Below are 23,873 nucleotides of genomic sequence, written 5' to 3' on the forward strand. Positions count from 1 at the left end.
GTAGACCTCATATGATAGGCCATGTGCGTACCGCTTCACGTCTTCTTCAGATTGCACCGCGCACATTGCGAGCAGGCATCATTAGGAGGTAGAGTCTAGACGATAGTGAGACTGATGCTCTTTGGGCTTCGAGTGGTCGTGCACCTCGCAGCGATCGTGTTGGATGATTCCACTAGGTCCTTCATACAACAGTTTTGGGAGGAGCATTGCAGAGCATCCCCGGTGTTCAAGAAGGCATTGCAGAAGAGGGTGTCACGCAGTGTGTACATTGAGCATGGTGCATGTTTTTTGGAGTGTACCCAGACTGAGTTGTACACTCAGTTTGTAGACGCGCACCCGGAGTTCAAGATTGGGCAGAGGTCATTTGAGCGATGCAGGCCATGGTTTGTGCGATGCTCTCAGGAGCGTGACACATGCTGTTGTCGCTACCATGTGGATTTTGGATTGATGTATGACGTATTCCGTTCCCTTGATGGTCATAGGGGAGTGGTTCCTACTAGCCCTCGCGACTTCATTCATTCCATATTGTGTACACGAGATGGTGATGCTTTATTCCACTCCCTTGATTGTGTGGAAGGCACGTGTACTTTGTGTGGTGACTTTGCCAGAGTGCCACGAGTTGCACTAGATACTTGTGATGTGCAGATGGTTCGTTGGCAGCAGTATGAGTACTGTACCTTGACATTAGATGGTGGTGCACAGTCGAGGAGGTTGCAGCTTGTGGGGAAGGAGACACCACGTGTTGTATTCATTGACTGTTTTCGAGGGAAGCTGTACCGCTACATACGCCACTTGCACACTGCGAAATGGGAGGATCGTCAGTTTCGTGCATGTTTGAGGACATTTCCTATAGGGGTGGTTGTCTCAGTGGTGGACTTTGCGGAGAATTACACCTTTGCACCACAGCATGAGATCCAATCGGAGTATTATTTCTCCGAACAGGTGACGTGTGATTGAGTATTGATTTTTTCCCCGCCTCTTTATATTGAATTATTTCAATAGTCATATTTTTTTTTCAATGCCATATTGCAGGTTGCTATATTTGTGCACATTAGCTATCGTCATGCACAGGCTCATGTGGATGGCATTGATAGCACCATGGACTCACGCATCATTGTGCAAGAGTATCACTTCTACATTAGTGATGATCGATCGCATGATGCCCATTTTGTGCAGCATTGCTTCACTTTGCATGATAGTTTCTTGAGGGATCATGGTGTCACATGGCAGCGGCGCTGGATCTGGTCAGACGGTTGCGGCGGTCAGTTCAAATCCGCTAGACAGTTTTATTGGTTTTGCAGATGGCACCGTGAGACAGGCATTCCGATCACATGGAGCTACTTCGAGACAGGGCACGGTAAGGGAGAGCACGATGGTGCAGGTGCTTGCGTGAAGCGTGCTTTGCGTCGATACCAGTTGCGTCACAGTGCCGATCGCTTCAAGGATGCACATGATGTGGTGCGGTGGTGCAGCCAGCACTTATCCACTAGTGCTACGTCCTCGTTTCAGTCGCGTGACGATAGGGTGGTGAGCCGGTATTTTTGGTGCGTGGACATTGGGAGTCTTGATCGGTCGAGGCCTTTTGATTGTCATTCTGTGCCTGGCACTCTTGATTTCCATTCCATCAGGAGCGTAGGTGAGTCTCACCCCGCGATCTTTTCTCGACGGTTTGCATGTTTTTGCTCTGCATGCATTGATGATGATTGGGGAGGGTGCTCCATGATACCATGGGCCGATCCATGGGTACGGCGAGTGCTTTCTCCCTTCCAGCCTTGGGAGGAGATACATGATGATCAGGATGCGGGATTCAATTCCTCTAGAGATTATGACCAGCTTACAGATATTTTGCGTATTGGTGATATCTTCGCGGTTATTGCTTCGGAGGGCAATGAGGAGGGTGTGGATTATTACTTGTTGCGATGCTCTATGCTGAAGAGTGTGCTGAATGAGGATACAGTGGATGGGCATGGGATGCACTTCAATGCTCATAGCATGATCGTCGGTGGCCACTATTTTCAGCAGATACAGAGGCGTGGTCGCTATATTGAGTTCCAGGAGTACATGGCGGATCGGGAGGCATACATGTATTCTCATCTTGTTGTTGGGATCAAGATTACTTTGAGTCGTGTTCGCACTCGCAAGGCGACGTCCACTCCACGATGGCGCCTTGCAGTGGCGGATCACGAGAGCATACTTGCAACTATTGGCATGAGAGCTGATCCTGAGGAGTAGCACATTACATATCTTATTTTTTGGGATCATCAGTTGATCAGATTGATTTTTATTGGGTATCACTAGTTGATTACACTCTTTTGTATTCGATATGTATAGGCTCACTGTGTGACCGTACCATTGTAATTTTCATGGACTCATATTTTGTATTTCACTATGATGGCTGTATACACATTCATACACATCATTGTATTAGATTCTATTTTTAACATGATGTCCGATGTCTTCTCAATGGGATTTGTTGTGTTTGTAATACAAAAAATTGTTTATTAGTAGTAATGTTGTAATTTGTTTTGTGCATTAGGACATTTTAAAAACGTGACTAAGAAAATTCGCGCACGTACTAACGAAATACGTGTGTGGACTTGCTTGTTGGGGATGAAACTTCGCACGACTCTTAGGCCACCCTAGACATACATCCACGCAAGATTCGGTCTGAATTGATTTGGTGTGCGCCACGTGGAAGGTACAATGCGTACATTTTTACAATCCCTACTATCACTCGTGACTACGTATGAGCTATGGCGCATGTACTAACGAAATGCGCATGTGGACTTATCTGTTGGGAATGAAACTTCGCACGACTCTTAGGCCACCCTAGACATACATCCATGCAAGATTTGTTCTCCAACTTATTTGGTATGCGCCACGTGGAAGGTATAATGCGTACATTTTTACAATCCCTACTAGCACGACTACGTGTGAGAAATGGCGCACGTACTAACCAAATATGCATGTGGACTTATTTGTTGGAGATTAAACTTTGCACGGCTCTTAGGTTACCGTAGACGTACATCCACGCAAGATTTGGTGCCCAACTGATTTGGTATGCGCCACGTGGAAGGTACAATGCGTACATTTTTGCAACCCCTACTAGCACGACAACGTATGAGCTATGGCGCATGTACTAACGAAATACGCGTGTGGACTTATCTGTTGGAAATGAAACTTCGCACGACTCTTAGGCTACCGTAGACGTACATCCACGCAAGATTTGGTGCCCAACTAATTTGGTATGCGCCACATGGAAGGACAGTTGCGTACATTTTTATAATCCCTACTAGCACTCGTGACTATGTATGAAAAATGGCGCACGTACTAATGAAATACGCACGTGGACTTATCTGATGGGGACGAAACTTCACATGCCTCTTAAGCTACCCTAGACGTACATCCATGCAAGATTTGGTCTCCAACTGATTTGGTATGCGCCACGTGGAAGGACAAATGCATACATTTTTACAATTTCTACTAGCACGACTAAACCCTAAACCCTAAACCCTGGACCCTAAATCCTAAACCCTGTTGGGAACGAAACTTCACACGCCTTTTAGGCTACCCTAGACGTACATCCACGCAAGATTTGGTCTCCAACTGATTTTGTTTGCGCCATGTAGAAGCAATCCCTACTAGCACGGCTAAACCCTAAACCCTAAACCCTAAACCCTGGACCCTAAATCCTAAACCCTGTTGGGGACGAAACTTCACACGCCTCTTAGGCTACCCTAGACCTACATCGACACAAGATTTGGTCTCCAACTGATTTGGTTTGCGCCACGTAGAAGCAATCCCTACTAGCACGGCTAAACCCTAAACCCTAAACCCTAAACCCTGGACCCTAAATCCTAAACCCTGTTGGGGACGAAACTTCACACGACTCTTAGGCTACCCTAGACGTACATCCATGCAAGATTTGGTCTCCAACTGATTTGGTTTGCGCCATGTAGAAGCAATCTCTACTAGCACGCCCTAGACGTACATCCATGCAAGATTTGGTCTCCAACTGATTTGGTTTGTGCCACGTAGAAGCAATCCCTACTAGCACGGCTAAACCCTAGACCCTAAACCCTAAACCCTGGACCCTAAATCCTAAACCCTGTTGGGGATGAAACTTCACACGCCTCTTAGGCTACCCTAGACGTACATCCATGCAAGATTTGGTCTCCAACTGATTTGGTTTGCGCCACGTAGAAGCAATCCCTACTAGCACGGCTAAACCCTAAACCCTAAACCCTAAACCCTCGACCCCAAATCCTAAAACCTGTTGGGGACGAAACTTCACACGCCTCTTAGGCTACCCTAGACGTACATCCACGCAAGATTTGGTCTCCAACTGATTTGGTTTGCGCCACGTAGAAGCAATCCCTACTAGCACGGCTAAACCCCAAACCCTAAACCCTAAACCCTGGACCCTAAATCCTAAACCCTGTTGGAGACGAAACTTCACACGCCTCTTAGGCTACCCTAGACGTACATCCACGCAGGATTTGGTCTCCAACTGATTTGGTTTGCGCCACGTAGAAGCAATCCCTACTAGCACGGGCTAAACCCCAAACCCTAAACCCTAAACCCTGGACCCTAAATCCTAAACCCTGTTGGGGATGAAACTTCACACGCCTCTTAGGCTACCCTAGACATACATCCACGCAAGATTTGGTCTCCAACTGATTTGGTTTGCACGACGTAGAAGCAATCCCTACTAGCACGACTACATGTTAGCGTACCACCAAAGTCAAAAGAAAATAGTAAAATTAAATTGTGGCCTAACATGTCACACCTTCCTTGTACTCCCATACATGAGTGGAGTTTAAAAGGGAGAAGTGGGATTGTTAATATGTGTATATTTTTTTGGTGCATAGCCTGTGCAACAACCCTTTCTTTTTACATAAACCAAATACCAACACTTTTCCTTATACCAACCGCCAATCCTTTCTCTTGTACATAAACCACTAAATGCAAAAGAAAATAGTGAAATAAAATGGTGGGCTAGCATGCTACACCTTCCTTGTATTCCCGTATACATGCATTAATTGCCAATTGTGTTGATTTCTCTTCTTTATGTTCATTATCTTTTATACATGCATAATAATTAGATTGGTGCATTGGCAAATGTCATATTAAGGAAATTGAAATAGTCCTTAGAAACTTGGAAGGCATATGTGATTGTGATTTGGAAGGCACATGTGATTGTGGTTCGAATATGACAAACAATTAGGTCTTGTTTTCTTTGATCACCAATTAGCACAAGTATTGTTAACAATAAGAGACAAATTAAACATTGAGTCATAATAAATAACAGCAAAATCATGCAAAGGACAAGTCTAACTCCATTTTTGAAAAAAATCCCCAAAAAATTTATATTTTTTAAAAATTGTAGGGACAAAATAAAAAAACTAGAATTGTGAAAAAAGAATGCATAAAATATTACTTATATTTTATTGCAGAACCTAAAAATGTCTAGTATTACCATTTGCAAAAAGTATTCTCTCCTTTAATTTAAAAAACATGACAAATTGCAAAGGAGAAGAAACTGCTTCATTCAACTAAGAGAGTTGCTAGAGCTTTTTCTTTGATATACCAATCGTTTTCTATGCAAGTGCCCATATCAAATCCATATAAAAGAATTTCTACACCCTACAAACTAAGCATGTCCACACATTGGTGATTTCTAGAATTTTTTCGTTTTGTCATGTTGTTTAAGTATCTCTAGATCACACATTCCCTCAAGTTCATTGGTGTTGAAAGAATTTTTTATCAATTGATTTACACATAGGTAACAACATTGCCCTCGGAGTCATGGATAAGTTTTGTACCAGTATACATTTCTAGAATACTTTTTGTAGTAAGCATAAATTGAAAGTTGGTAAAATTGATGTTACTTTAATATCTAATTTCATTTGATGAAACAATTTTACATTGGGCTATGGCATTGTCTAAAAAAAGTAATTTTCTTTTTATACAAATTAGTTTATCAAATGGTTGAATTTCAACATATTTTGATATTAAGATCGGAAGGCTAGATTTGGAAGCATGAATATGACAATAGTTGTCTTTTTAAAAAATTGATGAAAATTTGGATTTTGAAACACACTTTATTGACAAACATGAATAGAATAAAATTTTTGTTTAAAAAATGAAAAACTTTTATCAGCAAAATAAAATTTTCATCCAAAATAAGATGAATTTTGATATGTTTAATGTTTAATGTTTGCAATTAATGTTTAATGTTTACAATTACTTCACATGGCATTCTTTTTTAAATACCTTATGTATTAAACAAACTATAAACTGAGATAAACTGAGATAAACAAAGTGTGAAGAACATCATGAAAGTACGAAAATGCTCATACATCATAAAAGTGGGAACAATATCATGAAAGTACCAAAATGAATCTATACATCATCATCATCATGCTGCAAAAGTGCATCCCTATACAAGAAACGTGTGAAGCCTAAACAATCAATCTGAATCTGAATCTAATAACTCTACATATGATCCTCTAGTGGAACGCTGACGTGGCTCCTATATGACTCGCTGCCCAACCGTCCGCTGTGTGCCCTCAGGCAATGCCGGCTCAGATGGGCCAGCCTCATCACCTGCATGAGATGGGCCAGCCTCATCCTGATGAAGAGGAGGGCATGCTGCACGCGCCACTGCTGCCATCTTTGCATCCCTCGCCTCCTCTATGTACGCGCGTCTCAGCTCCCATAGCCGTGCATCTGCGAATACTCATGCCTCAAATCCAGCGCGAGTAATCGTCTCTACATGTGAAATACGTTGGTCTCGGCCCCGCCCTAGCTGCTGCTCCACCCACTGCTGCAATGATGTCTGCAGCTCTGCCTCTCGCTCAATCCGACGTGCCTCCTCCACTCGTGCCTCGTCACCTGGCATGAAGTCACCGTACGAAAAGCGTCATGGAATGCATGATGCAACCACCGATGTATCTGCACCCTTCTGCATCAGCAATGCTCTCTGTGCCTCCTCCCTGTAGTGCTCTGTCAGGACTACACGGGCGAATGGATCAACAGCCTGACGATGACCAGGATATAGATCATCCATGCCCAGACCTCTGTATGTCACCACATCAATGTCGGCAAAGCATACAGGGCACACTGAACGTGCCACCATGTGGCGGGTCATGCAGTGGAGATGTGCGATGTGGCCGCACCCTAGTCCAAACCACCCTACGGTGTCAAAGTCCTCGTGGCAGAGGACACAAGTGGCAGTAGGAAGCCTCGCTACGACTGCTGCATCTATCGGTGTCCTAGTCGGCACATCTACAGGAGGAGCAGGGTATAGGGCCACACTGGGGTCGATCCTATGGCACGACGGATCACGACTAATATGCCTCAACTGCAAGATATAGTGCTCTGCGCGATGGTATGCTATGCGTGTCCGAATCCTCTGCTCCTCCAAATCTGTCTGCAAGAGTCGTACGCGAGACTCCATCTCCTGACGCATCTGATGTGCCTGCAATGCAAACATGTCGCGTACATGGTGAGAATTAACCAAAAAACTTCAGTTCAAAACATGCTACAAAAAAATAAACTAACATAATCAAAATAACTAACCTCGTCCCTAGACTCGGCCAACACAGCCTCCAACTCTGCAATCCGTCTGTCTCGAGCCTCCAACTCGTGCTGAGGCACCGTAGATGTGGGAGGTGGTGTAGATGTGGGACGCTCCATCGATGATCGAGGTGGGGGAGGTGGAATCGCAATAGATCTCGATAGGGCCGAGACCATGTGCTGCAAGGATGATGCCACTGAATGAACATCCCCTCTAATCTGTCCTCCCACCGCTCGCAATGCCGGTGCAGGGATGGTGTGCAACTCTGGTCCCTCGCGTTGACGCCGAACACCTACAATCTGATGCTCCTGGCGCCCCATCCTACCACGTCCCGCTCCTGATCCTGGACGGGTACTGAGGTAGTCCACCCGATGACCAAGGACAAACTCAGCATAAAGCTGCATGGCAAACGACCTCGCTATCTGGCGGTTGTGAGGCAACCGACCACCATTCACAGTAAGATATCTCGAATAAATGTGTGCTGCTATGATGGGGTGCCTACACCGTAAAATATGCAAGGGGAGCCCTGATCGTGGTCCCAAAACATGTCGTCCAAGGCCTCCCTGTGATGTGACTCCCGCTCAAACAACTGTCGAATCGCTCTCCAATCCAAGCCACCACCAGTGATCTCCACCTCGGCCTGTGCCTGAAAGCTATCCACAACGTCCTCAACTGTCTCCAATCGACTCAGAGCCTCAATAACTGAATCCAGCTCGCAACCAAGTGAGGGGGTGCCCTAGCATCCTGCAGTGCCCTCATCTCAGCTCTCAGCATCTCTATCTGCATACGAATAGTGGTGCTAGAACCTGTGCGCTGGCTGGCGCATGCACAAAAAAAACACATGGAAATTAATATTCTATTTGGGTAATGAAAATAATATTCTATTCAATATGATTTATAATCTATTTACATAATGAAAACTATTTGTACGTACTCCTTGATGAGGTAGATCCTATGCACCTACCGACCGGTAGATGGGCCAAATGTGTGGCTCAATATTAATCAATATTATTAATAATTCTTAATTTTGATTAGAATTTTTTCACTCTAGTCGTTGCATTTTAAAACTTAGATGTCTCAAATATTTTCTCCTTATATGTTTTCCTTTTTTCACTTTTTATCCAATATGAAACTTTTCCACATGTGGTGTAAGGACCACATTGTCCACTAATGGCCCCTATACTAAGGATAGATAGTGGAGAGGTTTGGTTAATAAGACCTTCTTTGAATGCTTTACTGCCTTGGGTTTGTAATAGATATGGAGGAGATAGAAGGATACCTAATACATTACTTTGAACGATACACAAGCAAGGCGCATCTAGTATTTCTCGGACTACACATTAAAAATGAGAGCGGGTTCACACTACAGACCTTTTAAAGTGAGAACTTTGAGAAAATAATTAAGCCTTTTCAATATTATCTATTTTGGTTGGGCAATCCACCTCAACTACTGGCCATTCCTATAGATCATCACTTGGTTCAAGACATTTTGTATAAGACTCACTCGACTTCTAGTTGTAAAAATAGTTTTGGGATGAGATCATCCACATATGTAGCAACAACAAAGGGCACAAGATCCCTAGAAGAGGATTCAAAAACTTTGAAAATTAAATCCTTGGATGTCCCTATGCAATGGGAAGGGTTGCATACGATAACTAATGTTAATTTTGGTTGAGCTCAAGTAATAAGCGTCACCGTTGCCTATGGTTGGACTAGCAAGAAAGAGACCACCCTTGCTTACAATGAAACTAGCATATAATTCCTTGAGCATGTGGTTGACATTCCATGTGTGACATAGTTTCAACGAGGGAAAGGAGATATGTAGCATCCGCACTATTTTGGTTATGAGGTGGTTCACGTGATTATTGATACAAAGTCTTTTTGGGAAAACATCTTAGTCATTTGTAAAAGACAAGATAAATGTTGTTAACATTAGTCATAGGTTTCCCTACAGTGCAAAAAGGGATGTATGTGTGCCACATGGCGAGCTGCCATGTAGCAAACAACATGGAATGGGATGCTTCAAATGTCGACTCTTGAAGGTTATGGAGTTCTCTCTCTCTTAAGTCTCTTATCTATGATCATTAAGGGATGATTAGGAGAGATTCAGTCATTAACAGGCTCTATTTGAACTTAGGTCTATAGTTGATCAAAACACTTGCATATATTAGCATGAATGTGGAATGAATATAGATCCACTAGAGTCCCATGTGCAATGAATGTTAGGTATTCTAGTTAAACTTTTAGTTTCTCTATGGCGTATTTCTTTCTTCTTATACATATAAGAGAAGTAGATGAATTATGGAACTAGACAACAAACATGATCAAAGTGCTAGATCTAAAGCATGCCATAGTGATAGCATAAGAATCTCAAACAGTTTATAGGCACAGACCGTAATATTCGAGTTCTTGAAGACCCATCCAAATATTCTCAATCTTGTAATATTCTTTTTTCAGTTATGCTAGAGTCTATGCATAACTTAGAAGAATTAGACATTTGCAACTCCATGTCTTCTTAAGGTCTAAGCCACTATTTCATGTCTTCTTAAGGGATATTGAAGATTTGGACTAAGCCACTATCTAGGCATTTCCAAGCTATAGCCTTATCATGCATGCTTAGTCTAATCAATCTATTGACTAATAGGGGACATATGCCTTCAACATATTTCCTAGTAGAATCGATCCTTACTAATTGCCAAATAGTTAAAGGATGATTTATCATTAGTAATTTCCCAATATATTAGGGATGATTACCCAAGCTTAAACCTAGTTTCCTTCTAAAGAACTTGCTTGTCCCAAAGTGTCTAGTCAACTTCAAGCTTTGGTCACCAACCATGTCACTAGTCAATCTTTAATGTCCAACTCCAATAGTTGACTAGTAGGTTTATGTTTGTGTATTAATTCGATTAGTCGAGCGAGTCTTATACAAAATGTCTTATTAATTTGATAAGTCGAGCGAGTCTTGTGCCTCATTAAACGTTTTTTAAATTTAAAATTTTCACATTTTAAATTTTAAATGTCGTAATTCAAAAATAAAAAAAAAATTACAAATGCATTTCAAATTTATAAATACTTAAAAATTATTCCTATGAACGTTTTTTTATTTAATAAAAATAGCTCTATTTAACAAAAAAAAATCTCATTTTCACATTTTAAATAAAAAATGTCGTAATTTACAAATTTCAATAAAACATTAAAATGCATTATAAATTTTGAAATTTTTTATAATTTTCCTTATAAACTAAAATTTAATTAAATTCTACCAAAAAGAAAATGCTACATTAAAAAAACAGAAATATAGAACTCCTAATTCAAAAATTTTAAAAAAATTTACAAATGCATTTCAAATTTATAAATATTTTATAATTATTAATATGAACGTTTTTTTATTTACTAAAAAAGCTCTATTTGAAAATACAATTTCATTTTCACATTTTAAATAAAAAATGTCGTAATTCATAAATTTCAAAAAAACATTATATTGCATTTCAAATTTAGAAAATTTTTATTATTTCTCTTTTAACCTAAAATTTTTTATTATTTCTCTTTTAAATTCTACCAAAAAGAAAATGCTACATAAAAAAAACAGAAATATTTAACATTTTCACATTTTTAATAAAAAATGCCTCATTAAACGTTTTTTAAATTTAAAAATTTCACATTTTAAATTATAAATGTCGTAATTTAAAAATTAAAAAATAAAATTTACAGATGCATTTCAAATTTATAAATATTTTATAATTATTAATATGAACTTGTTTTATTTACTAAAAAAAGCTCTATTTAAAAAAAAAATTAATTTTCACATTTTAAATAAAAAATCTCGTAATTCATAAATTTAAGAAAAACATTAAAATGCATTTTATAATTTTTCTTATAAACTAAAATTTTAAATTACGTTTTTTAAAATTAAAATTTTCACATTTTAAATTATAAATGTCATAATTTAAAAATTAAAAAAAAAAATTTACAAATACATTTCAAATTTATAAATATTTTATAAGTAATAATATCAACGTTTTTTTATTTACTAAAAAAAGCTCTATTTAAAAAAAATTTTAATTTTCACATTTTAAATAAAAAATCCCGTAATTCATAAATTTCAGAAAAACATTAAAATGCATTTTATAATTTTTCTTTTAAACTAAAATTAAATCAAATTCTACATAAAAGAAAATGCTACATAAAAGAAAATGCCAACCTGGACTCTCCCGCTCCTGCCGTCCATCTCTGTCGATGTCAGTTCGTCGCTCTCCGTCGCTCGCGCTTTTCCGTCGAAGTCCGGCAAATCCGAAATCGGTGAATGAGGCAGAGCTCGATCAAGGTATGCGGAATGAGGGGAGTCGCTCTCCTTTTATAATAAAAATTAGGGTTTACCTACCTCGATCGAGGTATTCTTTCCATGCGCATACATCCCGGCACATATACCTCGATCGAGGTATTGGCATGCCACGATACCTCGATCGAGGTATTCTTGACATGCCCATACATCTCGGTGGCATGCCACAATACCTCGATCGAGGTATTCTTGACATGCCCATACATCAATTTACATTTACCTCGATCGAGGTATTGCCATGCCACGATACCTCGATCCAGGTATTGTGACATGCCACGATACCTCGATCGAGGTATTGTGACATGCCCATACATCTCGGTACATCCACGTCGATGGAGGTTTTGACATGCCACGATATCTCGATGGTGGTGTGTTAGCAGAAGCGGGATGCCAAGTCATGTGTCCAGCATACCTCGATCGAGGTATGTCATCCGCCCTGTTGGCTGCCCTGTCGGATGGCACATACCTCGATCGAGGTATGCTGGACATGCCACCTGACCTCGATCGAGGTTGAGCTGGATTGCCACAATACCTCGGACGAGGTAGATGTGGCATGTATAGCTGGCTTGCCAGCACGCCTCGATCGAGGTACAGGCTCGGTCCGGTGAAAAAGCTACATACCTCGATCGAGGTATTGGCTAGGCTCGGTTGTGCTCGTGTGTGATTTTCATTGGAGCTTATACCTCGATCGAGGTATAGGAGACCGAAGCAAAACCTTTGTATTTTCACTCGAGCGGGTGTCATACTCACCCGAAAGTGGTCCGGAAGTGGACACCCTTAGCTTGCTACCACCCAGTGCGAGAAATGTACTCAAAGTATTTATGAAAATCACTGTCTGAAGAGTGTCTAAATCGACTGCAATCTGAACTGTCGGTGAAGATAGAGTTGTAATATATAATCTAATCTATTTCAAGGATTGTGGAAGAGATCTAGGGTCTAGTGGCATGATTTGTGGAGTGAAAAGAAACCTTGTGAACATTCCAAGGCTGATGGCAACCCTTGAGATATTTTCTTCATATGATGGAGTAGTTTTTGTATCTATTGTTACCTATACTCCCATGATCAGTAGGTAGAACTTTAGGTGATATGGATGTGTATTTTTATTATTTCTCATTTTCGAGACATTTTCTCAAATAAATAATATGGGTAGCGGATTCGAATGGAGGATATTGCAAAAGTGGAAAGGCCACTTAGATGTAGTTAAAGAGATCAGTTGAAGGAAGTATATTTTTGCTACTAGATATGGATGAGAAACAAATCGTGTTGGCTGGGTGAAGGTGAAAATTGGAAGCTAAATGGTAGTCATCACCTTCAATATATACCCATGTTTTCAATGTTCATTGATATCACTCAGTCAAGGATGATATTGCTTAATTTATTCATCAAGGTGAGTCACTCGAGAGGTTGTGAGTACCAGATTTTATGTCAATACATAAGGTCTAGCTAATATATTATCCAATTGGCCAGATCTTATGTTGAAAACATGAGACCGTGTTGAACTAATGCAAGACATTATGCAATTTCTCATCACTTTTTCCATAAGGCCTACTTATCTAGAGACGCACACATAGACGCGCACACAGACACGTTTACTGAACTTAAAAAAAAACTTACGGGTGCGTCTATTTGCACATCTAGAGACCCGCATCTAACAACGCGTCTATATAGCAGACAGACATGCGTATAGATGCACATCTAGATGCCTAAATAGACACTCTTCTAAAAAACTGGGGTAATCTCAGCTGGTGTGTGGTGGTTTGGAGTCTATAGTGCCGACTCCTGGGGGGTGTTTAGAGTACCCGTCATATTCCCGTATAACTCCGCAGGACTGGGAGGGTGCCCTAAAAGATTATATAAGTCCTGCATGGAAGCATATTGAAGACACATGGCCAAGCTTCAAGGAAGAACCTTGGAGCTTGAGACTTGGATTGGGTATGGACGGTGTGAACCCATTTGGTCTCAAAAGCACGTCTTACAGTGTATGGCCAGTGATATTGGTGAATTATAATCTTCCACCCTCTATGACTATTAAGAAAGAACATGTTATGCTACCCCTTCTAATTCCAGGGAAACATAAAGTCAAAAATTCTGATGTTTATTTGGAGCCTTTGATTGACGAGCTAGAGATACTTTGGAGAGGTCACATGTTGCCTTGCCATATCTCTTGAGGTCAGTAATTATTCTCCCTTGGAAGCATTTTACACAATAGCCTGCACGTGAAGACTATAAATGAGGAAAAGCATTGATCCACTAGCATAATTCACCATGTTTGCAAAATAGACTTTAAAGCTTACTTGAGTAATGCATTCAAATTTGCATTGCTCCATCCATAGATGGTTTGCAAGTTTAGTAACTCAAGGGAGGCATGTAGAACAGAGAAAGTGGACCCCTCAAATAGTGGAGTCGATGCTGCGGTAAAAAGATCATCCTGCTCCATGCTATCATGCCTCCCTTTGGATTGATGGACATCAAACACATCCTCCTCCATGGCTTCATGAGGTAATGGCGGAGGGCTACTATCACCATCACTCCATGCCTTCGTAACGGTCCCTCCTGAAGATCCCACCTCATATCGCCCATGCTTCGCCTCCTCACGGTGAGCATAGGGCAACATATGCGGGTGTGGCACTGCATCCTGTATCAAATTAAAATGGGATCATAACTCAAACATATGAACACCCATAGGTATCTCAATCAACCGTAACTCTTTAACACTTACCATGTTTACGGTCGCATCCCATTCTCCATACTTTGAGATGTGATTGAGTGTAATCCTGCGTGCACGATACATGTTTCCTCGACATCGATCACACATACATTTGACTTTTTGCTCCAACCACATTTCGCGATGGTGGATACGGAGGGATTCATCCTCACTGGAGCTACTTGTTGAAGATGATGACCTCATGAAGACATCCTACAAACAAACAACTCAAAAAAATTTGCTTTTCTTCAAATATTTTATTTTAAAACTCTATGGCGCGTCTAAAACCGCGTTTGTCTGTTCTGTGGTGCGCGTCTATAGGCGCATCTAAAATCGCATCTGCTCTGTGTATCTAGACGCGCAATTACATGCGTATTTAGACACACTATTAAACACGCTTATAGACGCAGTTTTTAAATCTACTTTTAGCGCGCTCGCTTTGCTTTTCTTCACATTACTTATACTTCGTGTGGCTTGCTTGCTTTGCTATTAACAGATCCACAGTTTCGATGCTTAAGAAAAAGGCACCCACACTTACTTCCAAGCTTACACTTAAGAGGAAGGCACCCACACTTACTTCTAGGCTTACAGGAGAAGAGGGCGAACAAGGAAGAGAAGAAACTTTGAAGAAGGAGAAGAAGCTTCCATACCTCTATCCAAGGTAAGTCTCTTTACGATTGATCTTTTTTGGAAGTTGCTCTCTTTGGATTTGTCCTTTGTCGTATCCAAGAAACGATTGATTTTGGTATCAGTGTTACGTTTTTGTGTCGGGCACATGTCCTTTTCTATTTTTTAGAATAGTCCCTCTGTCGGAGTGCGTCTAAAACCACATCTATAGGGGCGTCTAAACTGTTTGCAGACACAGACAGCCGCATCTATAGATGCACTATTATATGCAAAAATAGACGCGCTTCTCGGACGCGTCTATAGATGCGCTCCGACAATAATCTTTTCTTCCCTTCCCCTTTCTTCTCAGCTCAACAATAATCATCTTTTTTCCTTTTTTCTAGTTCATCATGTGGCTAGGAAGCTCTTCGGGCTCACCTGATCTCCGAGAGTCTATTTTTAGGGACTTATATAACCTCTTAGGGCACCCTTCCAGTCCTGCGGAGTTATATGGGTATATGATGGGTACTCTAAACACCCCTCAGGAGTCGGCACTACAGACTCCAAACCACCCCACACCAGCTGAGATTACCCCAGTGGAGTCAGCACAGCCCAGCCGGCTACATAGCTGAGGCCCTTGTCCCATGCTATCTTATACCCCTCCCCCATGCCGTCTTATTCCCCTTCCCCCATCCCGTCTTATGCCCCCTCCCCCATGCCGTCAAGAGGTCCTTCTGTCTCGTAGAGCTGTCGGCGTACTCCTGTGCAGTCGAGACTCGGTTTTCCAGCTACGAGTGGTCCACGTACTCCCGTGCAGTCTCCAGCTACGAGTGGCCAGCGAACTAGCTCTACACGACACAGTAGCAGGTGTAGTAGCAGGGAGAGTGCTGGGGGAGGCATGGCACAGTGCTTTGGGAGGGGTGGTGGTGGGGACGATGATGATTGAGATGATTTGGACGTGCCTCCGGGTGATGGTACAATCTTCTATGACATCACTCAGACATGAGGCATCTTGATGGATGCACGGGGGAAGGACATCATGGCCTTCATGCGCTCTGTAATTACTAACAATTACAGAGATTGCTTTATCCACTACAAAGACCATCCAAAGAGGTTGGCTGATGAGACCCTCGGTGCTATTCGCTCTAGGTATCCTAACCCCCCCAATCGTCAGTTCACAGATAAATGGGCCAAGTCAAAGATTGTTATGATACTTGGCAATAAAAGATCTTCGCTTAAGAGGCAGGCACTAGCGGAGCTTGCCAGCAAAAACGGAAATGCAGAAATGCAAAAACGAAAATGTAAAAATATAGAGATGCGGAAGACAAAAGTGCAGAAATGGAGATGCCGAAATGCAGAATGCTTAAGAAAAAAAATGCGGAAGTGCTTAAGAAAAAAAGCAGAAATGGTTAAGCAGAGATGTGGAAATGCAAAAATGGAAATGTAGAAATGCAGAAATAGATATGCAAAAATGCAAAAACAGAAATGCAAAAATGGAGATGGGAAAATGCAAAAATGAAAAAATGCAGAAATACAAAAACGGAAATGTGGAATTGCGGATGAAAAAATGCAAAAATTGAGGTGCAAAAATGAAAAAATCGATGCCGAATTTCAAAAATGCAGAGATATAGAAATGCTCAAAGATAGAAGCAGAATTGTGAAAATGCGGAAACAAAAATGCAAAAACAAAGATATCGAAATACAAATGCAAAAATAAAGATGTGGAAATACAAAAACAGAAAAACAAAAATGGAAATGGAAATACGAAAATGCAAAAATGGAGATGCAAAAATGCGAAAATAAAAATCTAAAAATGTGGAAATACTTAAGTGAAAATGCAGAAATGGAGATGCAAAAATGTGAAAATGGGAGAAACAAAAATGCAAAAATGTAAATGCAAAAATGCAAAAATGAAAAAATGGAGATGCGGAAATGCGGAAATGGAAATGCAAAAATGAAAATCCAAAAATGTAGAAATGGAAATGCAGAAATGGAAATACAAAAACAGAAATGCAAAAGCAGAACGAGAGAAAAACAAGGAAAAAGGTGGTCCATATGTTCGACCATCAAAATCTTGCCGAGATAGAAGGCCACCTTCTAATTCAAATTGAAGTACTTTATGGTACTGTGACATGAAGTTGGGGGTAATAAACTTCATGCACCTCTTCACTTCCTATTGCTTTTGAACTGAGTGACAAAGATATTTATCATTGAGAAAGGGACATTAAAAATAAGCTTTTATGCCAAGAGACCACACCTAACTTTCCTCCCTTAGATGATAATGAAGATGGTAACATCCCAAGTGATGTTGTACTCAAGCATAGGGAGAAGGAAAGGATCAGCAGAGGCCATAATCTCAGCAAGTGGCGGTCTGCGCCAAAGAGAAGAGCGATACGTTGTTGAAAGAAAATCTTGTGGCTCAACATGACATGAACTGATATATATCGAGGAGTTTGAAGGGGTTGATTGGGTCGGATGGATAGGTTCCGAGGAAACATTGCACCTCCTTCATAGATACCTTTACAATTAGCTCAAAACACTCTACAAACTGTCATTAGACACAGATGCCTATAACTTTCAGTAGAGACATGATATGAAAGATTCAAACACAAATAGAAATGCGGTTTGAGATGGGCTTCGCACTGATCTACACATTTTGTAAGGAACAAAGAAGCGGCAAGAAAGTTATGGGCGGTTTACTAGACGGGGGTAAAAACTATCATGAAAACATACTGTCAGACACAGAGACTCATGAATTTTGGCTATAGTATCTGATTCAAGGTCTAACAACATAGAGACATGCGTCTTGAAGAGGGATTTGCACTGATATAAGCTTTATCAAAATTGGACTACCGAGCGGAAAGTTATGAGCAAAACACTAACATGGGGTCAAACTATCATAAAAACTACCCTCCACCCATGCTAATTTCGCCTGAGCATGATGCTCCCTCAAGAATCCAACTTCATCAACGATCCACCACTCATAGATTTTGCCTAGAAGAGGGTAAGTAAGGAAATGGACCATGTCTATGCAATGAGCGGCCGAATAGAAAGAACTTTTAAGGCTTTGAAAGAAAGAAAAGGGAAGAGAGACTCAAGAGAATCAATACAAAGTGATCTGAATAGTCAATAGAGTGAGACTCCACTCCAATGCAACTCAAAATACTACAAACACAAGGGAGAAGAAGAGGTTTCATACCTACAAGAGGCAGCGGAAGCTCCAAGACTACTCATAGAAAGAGAATGAACTAGAGAGAGATGGACATGAGGCCTAATGGTGGAAGAGATGATGAACAAGGGAGAGGAGGGCTCCTTTTATAGAGATTTTGTCACCCTCCTTCACCCATTTACAATTGCTGCCTATAGATTCCACATAAGCCCGTATGTCACCATCCATGTCCTTTTTGGCTACTCTTGCCATGTGTCCCATCAAAACATGCTCAAGACTCTTAAAATATTGAGAAAGTCAAGAGTCTCCCCACATGGAGCCCATAGGGACCCTCTCTTTTCCATATGTCCACATCCTCCTTATTCCACATAGGAATTCGAGAAGGATTCCTCTTGATTCCACACTCCTCCACACGTCTTCCACATGCTTGGCACGTGATTCTTATATATGATTGACATGAGCCCACCTCTTTATATGACTCACTCTTCCTATTTTCTAAAAGCCCCATAATATCCCATACACAAATAACTCTCACCCCATACCAAGGTATTTATCATTCATATACATGGTATTTACAATGATCCATTCCACTCATCCCCTCAATCCCATATAATATCTTAGAAAATAGAAATAAGTGAGAGCTGCTAGGCTATCACTTGATACTCAAACTCTTATCAAACATAAAGAAAAACAATACCAATGCCAAATAAAAAAATATCAATTTTTGGTGTCACATCTTTCCCTCCCCAGCACATCCTCTCTAGTGACAGAGAAGGTCTGCTAGCCCTCAAGGTGGTTGAGCATAGAAGAATTTAAGGTGATACTCATTAGTGCATTCGGGTATCACCATGCCGAATCATCACAAAAGCATTGATAATACTTGCTCTTTTCTAGAATTTTGCGAATAGGCGCACACTGTGAGGACTTGGCAATGACATAATTGCTTGAACCTTGTTAGGATCCATTTGCAGGCCTTCTTCAGACACAATATGCCCCAACAAGACTACTTTTGTTTGAGCCAAATGACACTTGCTAGGATTTAGCTGACATCCTTTTTCTTCATCAATCCTAGCTAAGGCCATCTTTAACTTCTCCATGTGATCGATGCATCAAGAATAAATGTAAAAATCATTCAAAAACACCCTTATGAACTTTCCCAAGTAAGCCCTTGACTCATGAACCTTTGAAATATAGATGGTGCATTAATCAATCCAAAAGCCATCACTCTATAAGCAGAAACTCCCCAAGGTGTGACAAATGATGTCTTCTTTTGATCTTCCTCCCGAATGCGAATTTGAAAGTACCCAGGATAACCATCACATATAGAATACATCTCACGCCAAGTACTGGAGCTTATCACTACCTAATAGAGAATCACCAAGAAGCTCTTCATTGTGTTGGCATCATTTGCTAGGATTTAGACACCCTTTTTCTTCATTAATCCTAGCTAAGGCCATCTTTTACTTCTCCATGTGATCTATGCACCGAGAGTAAATGCAAAAATCATCCAAAAACACCCATATGAACTTTCCCAAGTAAGGCTCAAGCACTTGACTCATGAACCTTTGAAATGTAGCTAGTGCATTGGTCAATACCTCGAGGGCTGCTCCAGTAGCCCGGGTATACTGCTCCTCAGTAATCAACCCGTCATCATAGAAGTAGCAGAAACTCCCCAAGGTGTGACAAATGATGTTTTCTTTTGATCTTCCTCCCGAATAAAAATTTGAAAGTACCCAGAATACCCATCACATATAGAATACACCTCATGCCCTTCTATTTGGTCTAGTATTTCATCTTGGAATGGCAAAGGAAAATGATCCATCTTAGTGCATGCATTCAAAGGACGAAAGTCCACACAAACCTGCCACTTATTTCCTTTCTTTAGTGTGACAACTACAGGAGATATCCATTCTAAATCATCAATAGGAAAGATGAATCCTACCTCAAGTAGTTGTGTTACCTCTTTCTTTAGTGCCTTAGCTTGGATCACCCCCAATCGCCTTAAGCGTTGCACAACTGGATTGCTTTCTGTCTTCAACTCAATCTTGTGCTCCACAAGAGAGACTAGTCAAACCTGTGAATAGCTTGTTGCAAAGAGATATGGAAAATCATCTAGCATATCCAAGTACTGGAGCTTCTCACTACCTCTGATAGAGAATCACCAAGAAGCTCAAATTGCATTGGCATCATTTAGTGTGCTCCACATCCTCCACATGAAGTGTCTCTACAGAATCTTCTTGCACCACCACCTTTTTCCTTCCTGACTCGTCTTGATCAGCACCAAGATAAAGACCAAAGGCCACTCCTTCCACCTCACCCTCTGAGTTGGACTCCTCAGAGCTATGCCCTCTGTCTCTTCTTCTTCATTGGTTAAGTCAGAGCTCGAACTCTCTGATGTTGAAGACTCATCGGTTAAGTCAGAGCTCGAACTCTCTGATGTTGAAGACTCCTCCTTGACAACTTCCTTTTTATGGCTTCTAATGTTGTAGCGCACCTTCTCATCATTTCCCTGCAAAATCAATTCTCCAGTATCCCACTTTTGAACAGCCTTCACCTTGCGTAGCCAAGGCCTTCCCAAAATCAATGGATAGGCACGTGCATCTAGCTTGGTAGGGATCACTTGAAAAGTAGTCGGCACAAAAATTCCACATACATCCACTTCTAGATTCTTCACAACTCCCAAGGTCTTTACCCTACTGTTGGAAGCCAATTTAATGCGATAGGTCTCTATCATGGTCTTCTCACTCATGACATTAATCAATGCACCTCCATCAATGTACACATTAGAAATCACTTGACCATCAAGGATCACATCAACCAAAGGTACATCATCACCAACATCTATATCTATCTTTTGAACAACAGGAATGGTACATTTCTTCTTGTTCTTCTTGGACACTCTTGTGCTTGCTAGCTTTCCTCATTCCTTTCGTAGTTTTGGAGACAAAGCAACTAATTGACCAAAGGTGATATGAGCTCCCTTTTCTTTAAGGTCAAACAACAAGTCATAGCTTTCAATGCCTTGTCCTAAGGAAACTTTGACTAGCTAATTCTCCTTCTATATGCCTTCTTTTTCTTACTACGGTGTTTCTCTTCTTAATGTTCCTCATCTACTTCTTCCTTGCTTCCTTCTTCTTCTTTTGCTTTACCATTGCCCCATTTAGCCATCATTACCTCTCTTTCCTAATCCCCTGAAGAAGCTTCTAACAAGGATACTTGTTTTTCTTCTTTCTTTCTCAATCTAGGACACTTAGGGCAATAGTGACCTTTTTCATTACATTCATAGCAAGTGACCCTACTCTTATCTGAAGGCCTATCCTCACTCTTGGTGCTCTAGTGCTCTAGGTTGTCGTGCATTAACCAAATGCAATTTTAAATCAGAAAACTGTGCCATCAATTAGGAGATATTATGATCTAACTCAGAGGACTTTGGTACCTGAGGAGTGCCCATTACCTCCACCTTAGAAGTTAAAGCTGTTGAAGAAACAAAAGAGGATTCGATCTTTAGAGAAGTTTCTTTCTTGGTCGCAATGCAAAGTGCCTCCTAGTATGTTGTTAAATCTTTACTCATTACTTTTGAGCGAAGACAAGGCTCCAAAGCCATAAGAAATTTGCTCATCTTTAAGTGCTCCTTCCCTACGAGACTTTAAGGGGTCGATAATGTAGATGCCATAGCTTGCAAAGCGGCCCTTTCATACTTTGTCCATAAAGTTTCATATCGGATTGCCAACACAGAGACCATCTCACCCTCTCCTTGATAGAACTGGTCCAACTGCAACATCAAAGCATTTGGCGACTCCACGACTCCAAATCTCTACTTCATTGCAGTCCACCACTTGGTCCTAGTCCTCCTTGGTAGAGTTCGGCAAGGCCTCATGCCAACTCAAGGCTACACCTTCAAGAAAATGCTTGATCGACAATGCAAAGCATATCCGATGGGCACAATACTTTGCACACAAGTCAAAAAGATTTTATTGACTTGCATGCAAAGTGGTGCGACCATCCCATAAGTACTTGTTCATATAACACACCTGAAAATAGTGTTATGTTCATATAACATACATAACACTAGGGGGAAAAGGGTGTATAATGTGTGATCAAAAATGCAAAGCATATCTGATGGGCATGATACTTTGCACACACCTCAATATAGATGGTATTGAATTGTGTACAAAGCGGCACCCTCATCCAATAAGCACTTGTTTGAATAACACACCTAGGAGCAGATTTTTGACAGTTGTGTATGACACTAATGAAAAAACCATGTTTAATGCTTGAGGGTGGTAGCAAGCTAAGGGTGTCCACTTCCGGACCACTTTCGGGTGAGTGAGACACCCGCTCGAGTGAAAATACAAAGGTTTTGCTTCGGTCTGCAATACCTTGATCGAGGTATTATCTCCAATGAAAATCACACACGAGGACAACCGAGCCATGCCGATACCTCGATCGAGGTGCTGGGCTTTTTTCACCGAACCGAGCCTATACCTCGATCGAGGTCTACTGGCATGCCACCTATACCACGTTCAAGGTATCGTGGCAATCCAGCTATACCTCGATCGAGGTAGTGTGGCATGTCCAGCTATATCTTGATCGAGGTATGTGCCATCTGACAAGGCAGCTGACATACCTCGATCCAGGTATGCTGGACCGATGACTTGGCCGCATGTCGAATACGTCAATCGAGACATGTGGCATCCGGCTGCTGCTGACATACCTCGATCGAGGTATCGTGGTAGGTCAATACCTCGATTGAGCTACATGTACCGATGTGTATGGGCATGTCAAAATACCTCGATCGAGGTATCGTGGCATGTCTATACCTCGATCGAGGTATGATGGAGCGATATGTATGTTGCATGTGAAATACCTCGATCGAGGTAGGGAAACCCTAAATTGTCTTATAAAAGGAGAGTGACCCCCCTCATTCTTCATACCTCGATTGAGCTCCACCTCATCGACCGATTTCGGATTTGCGGGAGGTCGAGGGAATTGCGACAGTGACGGAGAGCGACCGACGGCGGACGACGACGGAGATGGACGGAGCGGGAGAGTCCAGGTAAGGTTTTTTTTATGTAGCATTTTTTTTTGCTAAAATTTATTTAAATTTTAGTTTATAGGAATAATTAAAAAATATTTCTAAATTTCAAATGCATTTTAAAGTTTTTTTTTTTTGAATTACAACATTTTTTATTTAAAATGTGAAAATGTAAAAATTTTATTTTTTAAAATCATCTTTTAAAAAAAAGAGATTAAAGTTATTTTCTAAATTAGAGCTATTTTTATTTAAATAAAAAAATGTTTAAATTTTAGTTTATAGAAAAAATTATAAAATATTTCTAAATTTGAAATGCATTTTAAAGTTTTTTTAAATTATTTTTGGAATTACGTAATTTTTTATTTAAAATGTGAAAATGTAAATATTTTGTTATTAAAATCATCTTTTAAAAAAAAGAGATTAAAGTTATTTTTTAAA

Source organism: Dipteris shenzhenensis, chromosome 12 (assembly GCF_047967505.1).
Source record: "Dipteris shenzhenensis isolate YYH24624 ecotype China chromosome 12, Dip_SZ_1.0, whole genome shotgun sequence".
Taxonomy (NCBI): Eukaryota; Viridiplantae; Streptophyta; class Polypodiopsida; order Gleicheniales; family Dipteridaceae; genus Dipteris; species Dipteris shenzhenensis.